The sequence below is a fragment of the Jaculus jaculus genome, chromosome 11, assembly GCF_020740685.1.
Source record: "Jaculus jaculus isolate mJacJac1 chromosome 11, mJacJac1.mat.Y.cur, whole genome shotgun sequence".
NCBI classification, from domain to species: domain Eukaryota; kingdom Metazoa; phylum Chordata; class Mammalia; order Rodentia; family Dipodidae; genus Jaculus; species Jaculus jaculus.
The window spans coordinates 27,067,249-27,084,057 of NC_059112.1; the positions used below are offsets into that span (position 1 = coordinate 27,067,249).

Here is a 16,809-nt window from a genome sequence, read left to right on the forward strand (position 1 = left end):
GTATTTTTTAAGGAAAAGATTAATTTGGGGTCATGGCTTCAGGGCTCCAGTCTCTGACTGGTTGACACTGATGAAGCGGCACACCGTGGCAGGCTATCTAGCAGAGCCACGTTGGGAATAAACGTGCAGGAGAAAGTGGCTGGTGTCCTACTCCGTCTTTCAGGGTCGCACCCTCAGTGACCAAAAGACCTCCTTTAAGGCCTCACCTCTCTTCCAGGGGACTAACCCTTTACCGTGCAGACCGTTAGGGAACATTATAGATCCATACCACTGCACTGGCCATAGAGCCATTTAGACTCCATCCCATCGCAACTTCTCGCTGACACCACTGGAAAAACTCATCACGAATTGAAAGAGGGGGTGGGAATTAATAGGACAGTATTGTATCTATGTAAGTAGACGAACAGACTAAAGGGGGTGAAAAGGCCTGAGTGAGGTCAGGGGAAGAGATTGAGTAAAGATGGAGGGAAGGCTAACCAAAATCTAAGAGGATATAAATAAATCATAAGGAAACCTACTTTTTTGGACAATGGAACACTCAGGAGCATAGATTGTTACTAGAAAAATTTCAGTGCCAGGGATGGGATACCTTCCAGTGAGTTGATGGCCGGGGAGGTCTCTGATGCCCCCAAAACATTACAGGCCATTGCCAAGGCCCTTGGTTTCCCACCAGGAATAGATGGTAAGACCCTATTGCTGAAGGCTCCACATACTTGGGCTGCAAGGTCACTGAGAAATCCTGCTGGAACTGAGCTAAAAACCTCCTCCATGTAGACCAGCTAACAGAAAGCTGGAAAAAGTCACACTGCATGCAGTTCAATAAGACAGAGAAATCACCAGTGAAGATACCCAACAGTGGACACAACAAGCCTTATATTTGGTGAGCCAGGCCAAATGAGTCCAAGGGTACAATAGTGGCATGTCTGTTATGGGGGAAACTAACTGCCCTCTAATTTCACTGGAGGCCCGCTCCATGGGAGGGAATACATCCCTGATACTGAAAACCTACATCAGGTGTAGTCATGAGCCCTAGGGGTGTAATGTCTGCTGCTATCTGGCTAAAAGTATATACTATGCTCACCAAACTGCCCAGTAAGCACTCCTTTTAATATTCATACCCATATATTAATGCTATTCTCAGTTTTGGTTAGAAAGCCTTCTCTTTTCAGATGGTAGTGACCTTGGGATGACTAACAAGGCACACAGTGCAGAGAAAAAGTGACAGAGGAGTATTCAGCACTGAAATATCTTTATCACACCTTCCAAGGCTCAGGGTCTAATGCGGAAGAGGTGGCAGAAAGAATGTAAGAGCCAGCCGGGCGTGGTGGCACATGCCTTTAATGCCAGCACTCCGGAGGCAGAGGTAGGAGGATTGCCATGAGTTCAAGGCCACCCTGAGATGACAGAGTTAATTCCAGGTCAGCCTGGACCAGAGTGACACCCTACCTCAAAACAACAACAACAACAACAAAAAAAAGAATGCAAGAGCCAGAGGAAGGGTAGGACTCCTTACAACGTGTTTCTCCAGACACAAAATGGCCTGGATATCCATGACCTCACAGTGCCTGGCACTACCTACACAAGACCGTCATAATAGGAAGAAAAGATCATGACATCAAAATCAAAGAGAGACTGAATGAGAGGAACGGATGATATGATAGAGAGTGGAGTTTCAAAGAGAAAAGTGGGGGAAGGGAGGGACTTACCATGGGATATTATTTATAATTATGGAAATTGTCAATGAAAAGAAAACACTCATTTCCTCTCCTACAAAAAAGGAGCACCATCCTTCAATCCGTACCTGAGAAACTAATGTTTTTTAAGTAAAGCCTCACTCTAGCCCAGGCTGGCCTCGAACTCACACACACACACACACACACACACACACACACACACACACACACCATGAACTCAGAGTATGAAAGTTCTCTTTGGATCTGCAACTTGATACGCTCCCACATGACCTCCTTCAGGCCCTTTTTGGCTTTGAAGCTAGAAACCCAGTCACAGTTCCCACATAAGATGTGATTTTTCCTGGCCCTGCGCCACAGGGCACACTGTCCCCCTCTCTCTTTGGAATGTAATGCCAATCACAAACTGTAAAGGGCCTGACATTTTATCTTACTAGCAAGCTAAAAATTGACCTGTCACAAGTTAACTTGCTGAGAGAATAAACAAGATTCCTAGGTCAGAGGCAAAAGATAATTGATCCCTTGGATCAACAGTGGTAGTCACAGAGTCAGGACTTCTGTCAATTTCCTGGCCCCCAAACCTACCTCGGCAAGGTGACACTTGCATCACGGGGAGTTTCAGGGAGGCTGTGTCATTACTGTGGGGAGTGATCCATCCGTGCGGGGATGGGAAAGGTCACACAGAGCCAAAGCACCCCGGTCCCTACTCCTTGTCCCACAAAGGATAGCTATTAAATTAGCATGTTTATTTAGGAAAGTACAAAACCAAGGGAAGGAAAATGAATAACCCGTGTGGTCTGGGAGCCCATGTGGGTCTAGAAGAAACGTGGAAAGAGGAACGAGATCTTAGAGAGAAAGGATGAGCAAGTGCAGAGTGCGCCTGCGTTGTGAAGGGAAGAAGTGACAGAGAGGGTCACGGGGTTCTCTCCTGCTCTTGGCCCAGAACCCAAGCAGCCGACTCTTGTCCTGGAATTCCAGCGTATAATTCCACCGTGGTTGGAGCTGCCACAGCCTCTTACTTCCTACATGGTCCAGAGCAGCTATCAGCATGCCCTTTTTTTTTTATTAATTTTTTTTATTTTTTTATTTGAGAGCGACAGACACAGAGAGAAAGACAGATAGAGGGAGAGGGAGAGAATGGGCGCACCAGGGCTTCCAGCCTCTGCAAACGAACTCCAGACGCGTGCGCCCCCTTGTGCATCTGGCTAACGTGGGACCTGGGGAACCGAGCCTCGAACCGGGGTCCTTAGGCTTCACAGGCAAGCGCTTAACCGCTAAGCCATCCTCCAGCCCCAGCATGCCCTTTTATCTTTTCATTTTGTGCCTAATCATCATATTGAAGAGTTTGAATAGGCATCCATCACTATCCAAACTTTTAAAAATATTTTTTTCAGGGCTGGAGAGATGAGTTAGTGATTAAGATGCTAGCCTGCAAAGCCCAAGGAACCAGGTTCGATTCCTCAGTACTTGCGTAAGCCAGATGCACAAGGCGGCTCATGTATCTGGAGTTTGTTTTGTTTGCAGTATCTAGAGGCCCTGGAGCACCCATTCTTTCTCTCCTCTCTCTCCCTCTCTCTCTCTCTTTCTCCCTCTTTCTCTTTGTTAAATAATATATATATGTTTTTCAAGGTAGTGTCTCATTCTAACTCAGGCTGACCTGGAATTCACTATGTAGTCTCAGAGTGGCCTCAAACTCATGGTGATCCTCCTACCTCTGTCTCTTGAGTGCTGGGATTAAAGGTGTGTGCCACCACACCTGACCTATAAATATATTTTTTTTCTTATTTATTTGCAAGCAGACAGAAGGAGAGAAAGAAAGAAAGAATGGGTGCACCTTGTGCCTGACTTCTCTGTTCCCTTAATATATGGCTATTTCTGACAGTGAAAATAGTATTGAAGTTCATAGATTCCAACCAAAAATTCATTCTCCCTCCCTTTCTTTTACTCTTTCCTTTCCTACCTCCTCCCTCAGCCTCTCTCTCCTTCCCTCCTTTCCTCCCTCCCTTCTTTCTTCCCCCTCTCCTCTCTATACAGGTGAAAATGGCATTAAATGTCTGGCCTGACCTCCAGTCCTGTAACTGAATCTGCTTTCAGTTCTAACCGTTGACAGCTGCTAATCCCAAGACATGTTTAAAGAAGTTCTAGAATTACCACAAAGGACACACCCGAGATCTATCAATTACTTTAGGGTAGGCAGTTATTAATCAGGCAGCAACAAGCATAGAAAAATCACTTTCACTGTTCTTGTCATTTAAATCACTTGATAAGTAATGAGCGGTCAAATTGGTTCTGCCATGTTATTAACAAAACTATTTGAGGAGTGGAGAGATGCCTTAGAGGGTAAGGCACTTGCCTGCAAAACCAAACGTCCTCGGTTCGAGTCCCCAGGTCCCACATAAGCCAGATGTTCAGGGTGGGTTATGCATCTGGAATTTGTTTGCAGTGGCTAGAAGCTCTGGCATGCCCGTTCTCTCTCTCCCTCTCTCAAATAAATGAATAAAATTAAATAAAATAATTTTTTAAAACTATTTGAATACTTAGTTTTCACTTTTCAACCATCTGCGGCAGCTTTCATTTCTCCGTAAAAGTAGAGTCGGTGGTAACTCTGCTCAGAAAACACTAAGTTGAACAGCAGACACAGCCACAATTATTTATAAATAGTTCAGATTCTTCTGGCAAAGGCATTACAGCTTGGATATGAAACATCCCCCACAGGCTCCTGTTTGAAGTACTTGGTCCTTAGCCAGGGGCACTGTTTGGGGAGGTTGTGGAAACTTTGGGACATATGGCAGCCGCCGTGGGTTCCTGGGGACAGGACTTGAAGGTTTTATCTGCCTCTGGTTCCTGCCCCAGCTCTGCTTCCTGACCATCCAAGATGGGAGGACTCCCCAAGATAGGAGAAGCCTCCTCCAAGATATAGCTACCCCCACCCCATATTCCCACAACATAAGACTGGTCCACTTCCACCTCCACGCCTTCTCCACCATGATGAACTGATATTTACTGAAACCACGGGACAGAAATAAATCCTTTCTTCCTACCATGACTTCTTTCTGATATTTTGTCACAGCCACAAGAAAGGTTGCTAACGAATGCAATGAGATTCTGGGTAAATAATTACCTTATTTTCCAAAGGGTCAAGAAATAGATGAACTATTCAGTAATACTAGCAAGCCATTACTGTACTCTTTTCTTTTTCCCCCTGAAGTAGGATCTCACTCTAGCCTAGGCTGGCCTTGAGCTCACAGTGACTCCCTACTTCCACATCCCGAGTGCTGGGATTAAGCACAGGTGCCACCACACCCGGCCACTGTACTTTCAAAACTATCCTGGGCTGGAGAGATGGCTCAGCAGTTAAGGCACTCGTCTGCAAAGCTGAAGGACCCAGGTTTGATTCCCCAGGACCCACATAAGCCAGATGTACAAAGGGGCACATATGTCTGGAGTTCATTTGCAGTGGCTAGAGGCCCTGGCATGCCTATTCTCTATCTGGCGCTTTTTCTGCTTCTCTCTCTCAAATAAATAAATAAATAAGCAATTAAATAAGTGGCAAATGCATCTAGTGTTTGTTTGCAGCAGCTAAAGGCCCTAATGCCCGCATTCTCTCCATCGGCCTCTCTTCTCTCTCCCTCTCTCTCTCCTTACAAATAAAAATATTTTTTTAAAAAAAACTATCCCAGGGCTGGAGAGACATCTTAGCAGCTAAGACACTTGCCTGTGATGCCTAAGGATCCATGTTCAACTCCCCAGATCCCCTGTAAGCCAGATGCACGAGGTAACACACGCACAAGGTCACCCATGTGCAAAAGGTGGTGCACACATCTGGAGTTTGACTGCAGTGTCTGGAAGCCCCGGTGCACCAATTCTCTCTCCCTCTCTTTCTAGTTAAAAAAATCTATCCAAGGGCTGGAGAGATGGCTTAGCGGTTAAGCGCTTGCCTGTGAAGCCTAAGGACCCCGGTTCGAGGCTCGATTCCCCAGGACCCACGTTAGCCAGATGCACAAGAGGGCGCACACATCTGGAGTTTGAGTGGCTGGAGGCCCTGGCACGCCCATTCTCTCTCTCTCTCTCTCTCTCTCTCTCTCTCTCTCTCTCTGTTGCTCTCAAATAAACAAATAAAATAAAACAAAAAATTTAAAAAAAATCTATCCAAATAGATAGTAAGAACCTATTCATGAAGACTCCACATACTTGGGCTATAAGGTCACTGAGAAATCCTGCTGGATTCTGAGCTGCAAACTCCTCCATGTAGACCAGCTGACAGAAAGCTGGAAAACACCACACTGCACGCTGTTCAGTAGGGGAGAGAGAAATCACCAGTGAAGATACTCCACAGTGGACACTGTAAGCCTTGTATTTTGCCAGCCAGGCCAAATGAGCCAACGGGGGCAACAGTGGCACGTCTGTGATGGAGGAAACCAAGTGCCCTTTAATGTGACTGGAGGCCTGCTTCATGGGAGGGAACACATCCCTGATACTGAAAACCTACAACAGGGGTAGTCATGAGCCCTAGGGGTGTAACATGTTCTGCTGTCTGGCTAAATGTATATACTATGCTCATCAAACTGCCCAGTAAGCACTTCTCTTAATGTTCATACCCTTATATTAATGCTACTTGCACTTTTGGTTAGAGAACCTTCTCTTTTCAGATGGCAGTGACCTTGGGATGACTCAGAAGGCACCATGGTGCTGAGAAGAAGTGAAAGAGGAGTGCTCAGCACTGAAAGGTCTCTATCACATCTTCCAAGGCTCAGGGTCCACTGAGGAAGAGGTGGCGGAAAGAATGTAAGAGCCAAAGGAAGCATAGGACTCCTTACAACATGCTCCCCCCAGACACAAAATGGCCTGGATATCCATGACCTCACAGTGCCTGACACTACCTACACAAGACCATCATAAGAGGAGGAAAAGATCACGACATCAAAATAAAAGACTGAACGAGAGGGGGAGGAGATATGATGGGGAGTGGAATTTCAAAGGGGAAAGTGGAGGAGGGAGAGAATTGCCATGGGATATGGTTTACAATCATGGAAGTTGTCAATAAAAAATCTATCCAAGCCACATGTGGTGGCACACAGAGGTAGGAGGTTCGCCATGAGTTCGAGGCCACCCTGAGACTACATAGTGAATTCCAGGTCAGCCCAGACTACAGTGAGACACTACCTCAAAAGATAAAAACAAAAAAGTCTATCCCAATCCAAATTATTTTCACTCAGGCTGAGAATGAACCATTGGTAACTTCAGTCCCTGGGGGCCTCTGCCATGTCATATCCACAGTAGGAAACACTGTGACCCATCACTCCAGGGGGCTTGTGTACCAGGTAATTCCTCTTGACAGCCCCTTAAACACACCAGCCGCCCAAAGCCAAGGAGGCTCTGCTCCCGGGAGACTGTCCATTGCATGACGTGGGCTCTGCTGGACCGCCTGCCACGGGCTGACAACCGGACACTTTAAGGAGAGCCAGGACCTTTTAAGCCATTTAGAAACTCCCCTCGTATTTGAAACACACCAACTGAGTGCCGTTAAGTGGCTTGTCGAAATACAGAGACAGGACAGGGCAGTGCCCATCCCTGACTCCAGCCCGCAGCTGCAAAGACCCTCAGCTCCTCACAAGAACACTTGCCAGTGGGAAGCCGAATACATCTAGTCACTTACCTTCTCCACATCCGAAGTCCATTCTTTTTCTTCAATATTTTTATTTATTCATTTGCAAGCAGAGAGAGAGAGAGAGAGACAGAAGACAGAGAGATAGAGAGAATGGGCACACCGGGGCCTCCAGTCCCACAAACAAACTCCACATGCATGTATCACTTTGTGCATCTGGCTTTACTTGGCTAACTAAGGAATTGAACTCAGGTCTTTAAGCTTTTTTGTTTCCCCCTGGCTTATGGAGGTGGAGTCTTGATCTAGGCCAGACTTGCGATCCTCCTACCTCTGCTTCCCAAGTGCTGGGAGTAAAGGCATGCGCCACTACACCCAGCCCTGTAGTCTTTTTTTTTTTTTTTTTTTGGTTTTTCAAGGTAGGGTTTCACTGGTCCAGGCTGACCTGGAATTAACTATGTAGTCTCAGGGTGGCCTCCAACTCATGGCGATCCTCCTATGTCTGCCTCCTTAGTGCTGGGATGAAAGGTGTACGCCACCATGCCCAGCTTAGTCTTTTTGTTTTTGTTATTTGTTTGTTTTTCAAGGTAGGGTCTCACTGTCTGGTCCAGGCTGACCTGGAACTAACTATGTAGTCTCAGGGTGGCCTTGAACTCATGGCGATCCTCGTACCTCTGCCTCCTAAAAGCTGGGATAAAAGTCGTGCACCACCACGCCCGGCTGAAGTTTATTCTTATAGAAGGGAAAAGGCCGATCAGCTCCATGTTTCCTTCTGTCTCTAAAAGCTGGTGAATGTAATTTTCATAATTTGAAGTACCAAATGTCCTCAGCATTGTGTGAGGATACAAAGCTGCTCCCATCCTCCCTCCAGGAACAAAACTGCGGGGGAGGTTCATGAAGGATGGGACTTATGGATCAGGAAGTAAGAGAAGCATGAGTAGGTTTGGGGAAGCTACTGGGAACCCCCACTCTTTGAGTCCCATATGCCCCCTGCAAGGGAACCGCAGAGGGTGGTATGGGGACTTGCCAGAGCTAACAACACAGGCCAGCCTCCGCCAGATCAGGCCTCACCTCCTGGCAACGCTGGCGAGAGGGCACTAATGGCTTGAAGGGAGTTCGAGTGCATGTCCTGAAGATTCGTGCCCTGGAAGTTTGCCCTTGGTGCACTGGAGTTGGAAGAAGGTAGAACCTTTAAGAGGAAGGGCCTGATGCAAGGTGACTGAACCCTAACTGCTCTCGTGGAGTAGGTGATTTCTGTAGGAGTCTGTTAGTTCTCACGAGGAGACAGGTGTGGGGGCGCACGCCTTTGATCCCAGCACTGAGGTTAGAGGATTGCTGTGAGTTTGAAGCCATCCTGAGACGACATGGTGAGTTCCAGGTCAGCCTGGGCTAGAGCGAGACCCTACCTCGAAAAGCCAAATAAATAAATAAATAAACGGAACAAAACAAAAACAGCACTTTAATCCCAGCACTGGGGAGGCAGAGGTAGGAGGATTGGCATGAGTTCGAGGCCACCCTGAGACTCCATAGTTAATTCCAGGTCAGCCTGGGCCAAAGTGGTACCCTACTTTGAAAAACCGAAAAAAAAAACAAAACAAACAAACAAACAAACAAAAACTGACTCTTCAAAGTCACTGGGTGATCTTAATTAAGGTGTGGTGGTGGGTTTCAGATTTCAATCTAAAGATATGCAAAAGTGTGCCTAGCTGGAGTTCCTGAAGTGTGCTGTGGCTTTTGACCTTTAGGCTTGTGTGCTTCTCTCTGCTTGGGCCTGTGAAGGTAGGCCAGCTTCTTCTGCCATTATGGAACTTCCCCTGGATCTGTAAGCTTCAATAAATCCATTTCACCATTAAAAAAAAAAAACAAACTGCCTCTTTCTTTGTCTTTTCTCACAAATAAATATATACAAGTATTTTGCAAAAGCAAATACAATAACCATAGCAATGAGCAACTCTGAGTGCACACGCGCCAGCTACTGCCTTCGTAAGCTCTGCACGTGTGTAAGTTCAGAAGTTCTGACGACGAACTGGCAAGCGCTTACTTACTTTGGAAGTTTATATTCACTGACCATTTAAAATGTCTTGTGTGTGGTGGTTTGTTTTTGAGATACTGGGCACCATGCCAGGCAAGCGCTCCAACACTGAGCTGTATCCCTCACTCCTTTTTCTTTTGAGTCTCGCTAAGTTGACAAGGTTAGCCTCAAAGTTTAAATCCTTCTGCCTCAGCCTCAAGAGTAATCGGGATGATAGGCATGTGCCTATATATATATATATATATATATATATATATATATATATATATATCTCCATCTATATATCATGTTTTGCTAAATGAGTACATTATGTGTGGAAGGATTTGCTTGCTTGGGTTTTTTAAAAAATATTTTATTTACTTGTTTGCAGAGAGAGAGTGGGTGCTCCAGGGTCAACCACCACTTGCTAGAAACATGCTCCAGATGCATGTGCCATTCTGTGCATCTGGCTTTACATGGGTACTGGGGATTTGAATCTGGGCTGAACTCCAGGCCAGAGGCTTTGCAAACAAGTGCTTTTATGATATTAACACCTGAGCCCCAGACCTGTGGAATTAAAAAAAAAATTTTATTTATTTATTTGCATACAGAGAGAGAAGAGAGAAAAAACAGGTGTGCCAGGGCCTCCAGCCGCTGCAAACGAACTCCAGACGCGTGCGCCCCCTTGTGCATCTGGCTAACGTGGCTCCTGGGGAATAGAGCCTCAAACCGGGGTCCTTAGGCTTCACAGGCAAGCGCTTAACCTCTAAGCCATCTCTCCATCCCAACACTATCTTTTTAAAGAAAGAAATGGCTATTGCCTTGAAGAAAACAGGGGCACTCAGAATTAAACATAATTGTTAGTGGTAGGATATAACCCTATATTCTTCATGGTTTTACTGGCAACTAATTGTCAAAATTATTTCACATGGCCTAAATATTTTTCCAAACATTTGGAACATAAAAAAAGGATACATTGCCTTTAAATCTATGATCCCATTAAATTTTGATTTGAAAATATCAAAACTCTTGAAAATGGAAACCATTGTGTCTTTTGTGAATAATCTCCTTTAAAAATATTTTCACAAAGGGTGGAGAGACAGCTTAGCAGCTAAGGCACCCACCTGCACAGCCAAAAGACCCAGGTTTGATTCCCCAGGACCCACATAAGCCAGATGCACAAGGTGGCACATGTGTCTGCAGTTCATTTGCAGTGGCTAGAGGCCCTGGCATGCCCATTCTCTATCTGGTGCTTTTTCTGCTTTTCTCTCTCAAATAAATAAATAAATAAATAAGCAATTTTTTAATTGAAAAATATTTTCACTGGAATGTAGGATTGAAGAGGAGAAAAGACAGCAAAAGGAAACTACAAGGAACAATTCTGATTGAAGACTAAATCCTTTGCCAGGGAAATGGCTCAGCAGTTAAAGGGGCTTGTTTGCAAAGCCTACAGGCTTGGGTTTGATTCCCCAGTACCCACGTATAGCCAGATGCACAAAGTGGTGCACGCATCTAGAGTTTGTTTGCAAAAGCACAAAGACCTGGCGTATCCATTCCTCCCTCTCTCTCTCTCCTCTGGTAAACTAAAAACGAAAATTCCTTTGTCACTGCTACAGTGACAGGAAACAGTACTCTTGGCTCCTAAGTGGATTCCGTCCTTTTTATGAACGGATTCTACTTCCCTGAGCTGTCATGGCCAAGAAAAGAACAGGCTGCGAGACAGATCACGTACTGCGTTCACCGTAGTCCTTAAACTTGAGAAGGGCACACAGAGAAAGGGCAAGACAAACTGTGCCAGATGTCCCCGAATGGACGTGTGTGTTTGAGGCTCTCAATGGGCGTGGGGCACCACGCCTTTAATCCCAGCCCTTGGGAGGCTGAAGTAGGAGGGTCTCCATGAGTTGAAGGACAGCCTGGGCTAGAGTGAGACCCTGTGACAGAAAAAAGAAAGAAAAAGAGCAGGGAAGAAAACTAGACACGAGAGTATTTTGTTTTATTGTTTGTTTCATTGGAGGCAAGATCTCACCGTAGCCCAGGCTGTCCTCAAACGCACAGTAACCCAGCTCCTGGTTTTCCTCTCAAGCAAATGATAGCGCAAAATAAAAACAAATCAATAAGAAACACCCTCCTCCAGGCATGTTCCAGAAGATCTGGGTCAGAAAAGGATGCCTGCGCACACCTAGCTCTGCCCCTCCTGGTCAGCACAGCAGTTCTTCATTCTCTTAGCATATTTTCAGATACTGTGACAAAAGTGTGGTCGAGAAGAAGCTCAAAGTTAAGCTGATTTCCTGAATTACTGTAAGGGTTAATTACTGAGCCGGGCATGGTCGCGCACGCCTTTGATCCCAGCACTCTGAAGGCAGAGGTAGGAGGAGGATCAGCGTGAGTTCGAAGCCACCCTGAGACTACATAATGAATCCCAGGTCAGACTCGGCTAGAGAGAGACTTTACATCAAAAAACCAAAAAAAAAAAAAAAAGAAAGAAAGAAAAAAGAAAAAGAGCTTATTAATGAGGATCTAAAACTTCTCTGTACCTTTTTTAGGAGATGGAAAAATTCCAAAGAAGGAACTGTCCAGAAAGGGCCCAAAGGGATGATAAAAATGGTTTAGGTCAAAACAAAGTAAAATAGAGTTCATAATTAGGGTGGCGTGACAACAAAAATGAATGATAAGCAAACGAACACATCTTGTTTGTTCACTTCCCCCTCCCCTTGGCTACGAAAACTATAAATTAAAAATAGAAGCTCGGGGTCCGAGCTTCTGTGGAGGGCTACCCCAAGCTTCTTGGCCCCCAGGTAATAAGCTCCTCCACTTTCACTCACTCCAAGCTGGAGTGATCTTTCCAGAGAATTTCTACAACAACGGTATAAAAAGTGGGTACCGGCCAGGCATGATGGCATACACCTTTAATGCCAGTATTCGATGAGGCAGAGGCGGTGAATTTAGTGAATTTCAGGCCAGGCTGGACTAGAGCAATACCCTACCTTGAAAAAAACCAACCTACCAAACAACAACAAAAATGGCTGCTGTCACGTCTGCCACTCAAGCAGAAATGTCAAAACTTTGTCATGAGCCAGGCCTGGGGGCTCACGCCTTTAATCCCAGCACTTGGGAGGCAGAGGTAGGAGAATCATAAGTTCAAGGCCACCTGAGACTACGCAGTGAATTCCAGATCAGCCTGGACTAGAGCTACACAAAAACATAAAAACAAAACAAAAAAAAAAAAACTTTATCATGATGAACCCCAAGGCTGGTTAGGAGGTCTACAAAACTTTCCTCTCCTGCTAATAATTCATAAATACACAAGCAAGTTTTTCCTTCTTCTAGTTGTCTGCAAATAGCTGAACAAATCCACAGAAAGGCACTTATTTTAGTCATCACCTGATTCGTTAATGTACTCTTCTGAGTCACAACTGGTCCCTCTAGCGTCTTTGACATCAGTTAATCGGGACAGTGCACTTGTTTTGGGCATCTTACAGGGTTCCCTCTAACTCATAAACTGTGCTCACTGGCCAGCACCTCATGTATGTGGATGGCTACTTACAGCCAAATGTCATGGCAATGGCTACTTATGGATAAATCCGGAGAGTTATGCTCTCTCCTCCCCCCACCCCATGACTTTGTAGAAAAGCACAAACTCTCACACTTGTAAATAAAACACCTGCACTGGGGAGGTAGAAGTGGGAGGAGCCCCTTGAATTCAAGGCCAGCCTGGTTTACAGAAAGAGTTCCAGGTTGGCAGGAGCTAAAGTGAGGCCCTACCTCAAAAGACAACCAACCAGAGCTGGAGAGATGGCTTAGAGGTTAAGGCGCTTGCCTGCAAAGCCAAAGGACCTCAGTTCGATTCCCTAGGACCCACATAAGCCAGATGCATAAGGTGTCTCATTCTGCCTTTTTCTGTCTCTCAAATAAAATAAAATAGCCGGGCATGGTGGCACACGCCTTTAATCCCAGCACTCAAGAGGCAGAGGCAGGAGGATCACATGAGTTTGAGGTCACTCTGAGACTGTATACATAGTGAATTCCTGGTCAGCCTGGGCTAGAGTGAAACCCTACCTAGAAAAAACAAGAAAGAAAGACAGAGAGATAAAATAAAAAAGACAACCAGACAGATCAGAGACTGTGATAACATCCAATCTCAAATAGTTGGGAATTACCTGTATATAGCTTTTTCTTTTAACGCAATTTCATGACTCCTTAAGACATTCTTGGGGTCCCCAGGCAGGAGCTGATAATGAGACACTGTTTCCTAACCACAGGAACCCCCAGAACTCACTTGCTTTAGGGAGCTGTAATATAAGCAAGTTACAGAACATGAAAAGTCAGCTTGGTCAAAAGTGCTACCGGCTTATTAAAAATCCCAACACTTGGGAGGCTGAGGTAGGAGGACAGTGAATCGGAAACACGTAAAATAAAATTTAAAAACAAGTGATTGCCAAGGAGCATTCCTGCCTCTTGGACCAACTGCTGTTCTTTTCTTCCTCCCAGCCCCGCCCACCCAGAGCAAGCTTCCCAAACCCCCAAAACCCAGGAGTGGCCATCCTCCAGCTCCCAGCAATTCCACCTCACATGGGGGTTGGGGGAGAAAAATTCTTCGGCTCTCCGAAAGGAGGGTTCTTTCTCAGGGCCTGGACTTCTGTGTAGGTGGAGAGCAAAGAGTTTAGGGGTTTAAACTCGTGGAGATAGCCGAGTTTCATGGGTGTGACTCACTGCAATCAGGTCATTTAGAAACTCATCCTGAAGATGTTCATCAATGAGATCTTCCAGTCATATAATGCAAAAGGAAGAATGAGGGCTCTATGACGTGAACACCCAGCTACCCACTCATATGGAGCACTGAAAATTAAACAGTTTGGTGACAGGAACAGCCATCACTTTCAATTTCTTTTCCCTTTGATTAAAAAAGCAGCTTCCGGAGCTCAAGCAATTTTAAATGAAATAACAAGTAGGAAAGCCGCATCTTAGGTGAGTTTCAAACAAGATGTAACGTCTTTTAGAAAAGAGCGAAAAAAACACCCCAAATCAGCCACGCGTGGTGGACTTTGAGGGAGTCTGACGCTCACCGAGCGATGCGGAAACTGCTAGAAACAATTAAACGGGGGTTTCAACATGCCTGGGACAGGATGTGCCCATAGAAAGAAACGTTGCGCGCTCCGGTGACGCCGCCGAGTTAACTACGGCAAAGTACCATGTACTTTGAAAGGGTGGCGCGGGGTCACGCTGACCACCGTCCCCCCCAGTCTGGTGACCTCACAAGCGCGGCGGGCCCGGCGGCACTTGGCGGGCGGAAGGATGGCAGGAGATGCCAGGGAGGAGAGGCGGGGGCAGGCCTGATCTCCAGATCTCCCGGGCGCTCCCAGGTCCACCCGGGGACACCGAGTGTCCAGTGCGGGCACCTGCGCCCCTCCCCCGGGCCCGACGCCCCGCGGGGGAGCAGTGCGCAGCGCAGAGCTGGGGATGGGGAGCCGCGGGATGGCCCGGAGGGGACCGCGGGCCAAGTCCCCGAAGGTGCCTACCTGAGCCTGGGCACGCTCAAAGCCCGGGGTCCGAGCGGGGCGTGGAGGTGCCCGGGGGCGCCCTGGAGCCGGCCTGGGCGGGCGGGGTCCCCATCAGCATCCTGCTCACCCCGGCTGCGCTCCGGCCGGGGTCGGGAGCTGGGCGAGGGCCGGAGGACCTCTCGGCCGTCCGGCGTCTCTTCTCCTCCGGGAGGCGGACGCGGGGTCCCGCGGCGGCAGCAACAGGCGGGGGGAGCGGGCGGCGGCGGCGGAGGAGGAGGAGGAGGAGGCGGTGTCTGCGCGCGGCTCGCGTTTCCTCCTCCTGGGCTGGGCGATCGGGGGAGGCGAGGGGGAGGGCCGAGACCGGGATCTCTCTCCTCCGTCCCGGCAGAGACAGACAGATAAACGGGGGTTGGGGTGGGGGGGTGTGCAATGTCCCCCTCCCCCACGGCGCCGCGTGATCGGGACGCGCGAGCAACAGCTGCTGCAGTGCGGTGTGCCCGCGCCTCTCCTCCCCTCCCTCCCCTCCCCGGAGGTGCATCCCCACCCTGCCCCGGGGGCACCCAGCACCGCCCGAGGAAAGCCCGCGGGGAGGGTACTCGGACCGCCCATCTCCCCAGTGCCACCCAAGGGCCTCTCGGGGGAACGCGGAGACCGCGCGTTATAAATAAAGATTTGGAGAGAGAGAGAGAAAAAAAGCCCTCGCGGCGGGATGTGTGGCCGCACACGGTGTTCTCGGCCGCCTATTTATAGCAGGTGGCAGTGCCCGCTGGGCTGTCCAGAGACGCTCGCGGCGGGAGCTTCACCAGCCCTGCCCATCCGCGCGGTCTACTTCTCCCTCCGAAATGGACCTGGTGCAAAATGCGCAGCAGCGCCCAGGCCACCCGGGCCAGCGTCGCCCTGCTTCCCGCCCGGGGGAAGGATGCGGAGCCCAGGCCAGGATGCCCCAAGGGGCGCTGGCACGTCACGCGCGAGAGTCCGGGGAGACAGCGAGGCTGAAGTGCCCTCCTGGGGTTAATCATCACTACGGCAGGTTGTGACCAGGTGCGGGGGTGACGCAGAGCCCGAACTGCGCGCGCCAACACACAGGCACGCGCGCGTGTGTACACACACACACACACACACACACAGAGGCAGACACGCACACACTCGTGCCCGTCCCAGCTCACCGGGAAAGTCCCCAGCGGTGTTGGGGCGCGTCGGGAGAGACACAGGGGAGATGTGAAAGGAAGGCCAGGAAAGCCAGGGCGCCACGCAGGCTCCCAAAGCCCTGTCCCACTGATGTACCTGGAGGCTGTTTGACTCCCCAGAGGAGCTGAAAGCATCGGCGTTAAGTGGGGGACACCGAACACCACCTCCAAGGGGAGAGCAGAGAGCAGCTAGCTGGAGGCAGGGGATGCAGGGCTGGAGGGACGCTGGTGGGGAGGGGTTGATGCTAAGAGCAGCTGAAGGCGGGCTGGAGGGGAGCTGCTGGCCCCTGGAGCTGCGGGCTCGCATTGTGGCCCTGTTTGTAGCTGTCTTGTGCTTAGCTCGTTCTTCACGATAGCAAGTGGTGAACTTAGCCTTAGATGTTTCATAGGCGATCAGCGGGGCTGGAGAGATGGCTCAGCGGTTACGGAGCTTGCCTACAAAGCCTAACGACTCGGGCTCAGTTCCATCATACCCATGAAAAACCGGCTGCCCAATCTTTCTGTATGTCTTCTTTCTCTCTTTGCTTGCAAATAAATAAAAATATCGATTGATTGATTGATTGATTGATTTAAGAAGAGGGAGAGAGAGAGAGAGAATGGGAGCGCCGGGGCCTATAGCTACTGCAAACGAATTCCAGATGCCTGCACCACCTTGAGAATCTGCCTTACTAACCACTAGGCCATCTCTCCAGCCAATAAAAATATTTTTAAAAAGAGGTGAGCTCCAGGCATGGTGGCACACACCTTTAATCTCATCACTTGGGAGGCAGAGGTAGGAGGATCGCTGTGAGTTCAAGGCCACCCTGAGATTACATAGTCA

General features: G+C 48.3%; 1 protein-coding gene across 1 annotated transcript in view; it reads right to left on the reverse strand.

The window, feature by feature from the left end:
- Nucleotides 1-14,917, reverse strand: part of Tbc1d1 (TBC1 domain family member 1) — a 214,367-nt gene extending 199,450 nt beyond the window's left edge. Inside the window, exon 1 of the mRNA XM_045130255.1 lies at nucleotides 14,821-14,917. The gene's annotated coding sequence lies outside the window, so the exon portion shown is untranslated. The remainder of the gene's footprint in view (nucleotides 1-14,820) is intronic.
- Between the last annotated feature and the right edge of the window lie 1,892 nt (nucleotides 14,918-16,809).